Raw genomic sequence first — 3,758 nt, forward strand, 5'->3', positions numbered from 1 at the left:
TCAGCATCATATGGTAACAGCCTGATATTGGATGGCGCGGGCTAACCGTTCTGAGCAGCAGTCACTGGGCGCTTAGCTCCGAGCCGTGCCGGAAAGCCCGGGGCCCGCGCGTGCGGCACTCGGGCGAGGCGACCCCCCGGTGCCGGGACAGCCGCGAGGGCTGCTGCCGCGCCAGCTGGGCGATCTGGACCCGTGTCCGTAACGCTGGGCCTCAGTCGTGGTGGCGCCGTGACTATGGGCTGGTGTCGAGGACCGACCACTCGGCGTGTCGGGACAGCCGCGAGAGCTGCTGCCGCGCCAGGTGGGCGATCTGGACCCGTGTCTGTAACGCTGGGGCTCAGTCGTGATGACTGGGCTGGGGTCGAGGACCGACCACTCGGCGTGTCGGGACAGCCGCGAGAGCTGCTGCCGCGCCAGGTGGGCGATCTGGACCCGTGTCCGTAACGCTGAGGCTCAGTTGTGGTGGACGCCGGGACTGTGGGCTGGGGTCAAGGACCGGCCTCTGGCTCTCTTCGCCGGGGAGCGTAACTGAGCGTAACGGCTGACGGGTGTCCTACCCCCCAGCCGGCGGCAGTCTGACGCGAGAGGACCGCACGGACCGCGTGGTACCCCCCCGGCAGCCGCCCAGCGCCACGCAGACCTCACGGACGAGCCGCCGCTGCCCACTGGCCACTACCATCAAGCCGGAGACCAAGCAGAAGAGGCCGACGGAGAACAGCCTGCCAGACCAGAGACGCAACCAGGCAAGTCCGCGGTGGATGGTCGTACGTTCCATTTTGCTGTATGTTCAGCCAGCGCAGAAGCGCCAGGGAGAACTGTTTTGAAAACGCAGAGCTGTCGTTTATGGGAGGCCGACATTCCATTACGACCGACGGAGGTGAGGCGGCATGTGAAGGGTCCCAGTCATTGTTTTCCTTACCACAGGCAATGCGCTGGAATATGCAGGGTAGATCACATTCATAGTGGTTGGTGGCTCCCAGACGTCAGATTTGTTAAATTTAACCTTTGTACTACATGCTGAACTAAGAGCACGCGCGTGGCACCAGCCAGACCTACGCCCTGCGCGGAGTGTGACATTTAGAAGCGCATCCTGGCCTCAGCCGCGACCGGTCAACGGTGGTGTACTTTACAGCGGCGAGACGCGACACGGCTGGGCCGGCGTCGAGCGGGCCAGACGGACCGTGCCGGCGCCGGGCGCCACCAGACGGACCGAGCCGGCGCCGGACGCCGCCAGACGGACCGAGCCGGGGCCGGCGCCGCCAGACGGACTGAGCCGGCGCCGACCGCGCCCCGCCGGCTCAGCAGGCGCCGGCGGCACGGCCGTCAGTAACGGCGACACCAGCGGCGCCCGGCCGCCCGCCAATGCCACCTACCGGCCGGCTCGACAAAACTGCTGTCGGGTGTCGTGTTCGCCATGAGCGGCTACAAGAACCCGGAGTCGGGCCACGCTGCGCGTAGCAGGGCATCCGACTGGGAGCCAAGTACCGGCCTGACTGGACCCCCCGACTGCAACCCATCTACATGTGAGCATGGAGGGCTGTGGCGCCACGGCGAGCTGATCGCCACGTGGCAGCTGGAATACACACGCAGGTGCATTGGGAGCTTTTGACAACCAGCGGTAAGCTGTAATGTCGCCCACTCTGATGGTAATTTGCAGGGGAAGATCGAGTGGGGCCAGGGGCGCTGGTCGGCTGCCCATCGCCAAGTGGTTAACCGTTAGAATCATAGTTAGTTAGTTCCAGTACCCAAGGGTGGATAACGAAATACAAACACATAAAACAACCAATATGACCAGTCGTTAACTTATACGTCAATAAATAGGGGGGGGGGGGGGGGTTGTGGCAATCTATGGTACATTAAGAGCAAACTGATGTTCCCCACATGTCACCTGAAGATAAAGTAAACGCACTCATGACACCAACACACAGGCTTGCTACCATCAACGGCAACCCGTACCCAGCCTGTTCCCTTCGGGTACGGCCCATTACCAAACTAAATGTAGCTTTCCACCGCAGTTTTTACCCGATATGTCCCATTCCATCTGTAGGCTTTCTCTACTTCCCCGTATCTTCTGTTTCCTCCCTGTGCCAACCTCCCCGCGTCCTCTGCCGTCTTCGGTCGTTTCCTGCCGCCTTAGCTCCGCCGATTTCCGCATGTGCTTTGCTGTGCTCCCTCCGCCGATCTCCCCGTGTTCTCTTCAGTCCTCCCTCTGCCGTCCTCCCTCTGCCGTCCTCCCTCTGCCGGCCTCCCCGTGTCTTCTGACGGCCTCCCCGTGTCCTCTGCCGGCCTCCCCGTGTCCTCTGCCGTCCTCCCTCTGCCTGCCCCCCCCCCGCGCTCGCGAGTGCTCTAACATCACGTGACGCCGCCGCCAGCCTGCGCGTTCCGGAACACGCCCAAGCACGTGCAGTGCGCGGCCGCGGCAAGATCGTGCTCGGCTCGTGGCTGATGGCGTGCGCCGCCCAGAAGCGGCGGCTCTCGTGGCGGCGGCAACGCGCTGGAGCCAGCCGACGGCCGTGCGCCGGACAGCGAAGACGAGGTGTGGGCTGAGGTGCGTCCTCGCCGGCCGCGGCCAGGTGAGCGAGGCGCCCCTCCATGGGACCCGCACGCCGGCCGTCCTGCGGCCGAGAGCCGCTGCGGCCGAGGGAGGTGAGGCGGCCCCCTCCTCGGGACCCGCACGCCGGCCGTCCTGCGGCCGAGAGCCGGCTGCCGGCCAGGTGAGCGGGGCGCCCCTTCACGGCAACCCCACGCCGGCCGTACTTGATGCCGAGAGCCGGCTGCCGGCGAGGTGAGCAAGGCGGCCCCCTCCTCGTACCCGCACGCCGCCCTATTGCGACCGAGAGCCGGCTGCCGGGCCGGTGAGGCGAAGCGCCCCTCCTCGGGACCTGCACGCCGGCCGTTCCTGAGGCGAGAGCCGGCTGCCGGGCCGAGGTGAGGCGAGGCGCCCCTCGCACGGGACCTGCACGCCGCCGTCCTGCGGCCGAGAGCCGGCTGCCGGGCCAGGTTAGGCGAGGCGCCCCTCTCACGGGACCTGCACGCCGCCCGCACTGAGGCCGAGAGCCGGCGGAGCCTGTCGACCCTGTCTCTGTCTCTGGCCGAGTCTGTCGACCCGAGCGCGCGCTGGGTCGGGGTCGTACCACGCCGACTGGTTGACCCGGCCGCAGGCTCGCGTGTGTGTTCCCGCGCTCTGACGAGGTACCACGCGGCCGTGTTCTGTTGGATGACACGTCTTACGACTAGATGATCTGATGGCGGTGGGGTGGCGTCTGGCGTCGTGGGTCGGGATCGGGCCGGTGTGACGCGACCTCCTGCCCTGCAGCCACCGCGCCCAGCCCGCCGCCAGCGAACGGCGACGAGTACGGCAGCAGCACCGACGATATGGACACGGACGACGAGATCAGGATGTAAGCGCGCCTTGTGCCGCCGGCCACCAGCCGAGTCGGCTTGTGACATGGGGGACATGTGAGGCATGCCAGATAATCAGCTGTGAATTGTGGTCTGCGGCACTGATGTCGGGTAACGGGCTAGTCCTCAAGCCCAAGCCATTAGCCCTCAAGCCCAAATGACCAACCAAACGGGGTCTGCTGACCAATGCTGCGGCCTGACGTCTGGTTACATGTATTATATGCTTTCCATCTGCTGGTGCGATACCTTCGCAGGGCTCAGACCTCCTGCAAGCCGGCGGCGGTCTCCGAGGCCAGGCCCGGACGTCGGCGAGTCCGCCAGTGTCCGGCACCGAGAGAAGGCACGTTGCCCGTCGC

This window comes from Pollicipes pollicipes, unplaced genomic scaffold (genome assembly GCF_011947565.3).
Source record: "Pollicipes pollicipes isolate AB1234 unplaced genomic scaffold, Ppol_2.1 Scaffold_4002;HRSCAF=4701_pilon_pilon_pilon, whole genome shotgun sequence".
In the NCBI taxonomy this organism is placed as follows: Eukaryota; Metazoa; Arthropoda; class Thecostraca; order Pollicipedomorpha; family Pollicipedidae; genus Pollicipes; species Pollicipes pollicipes.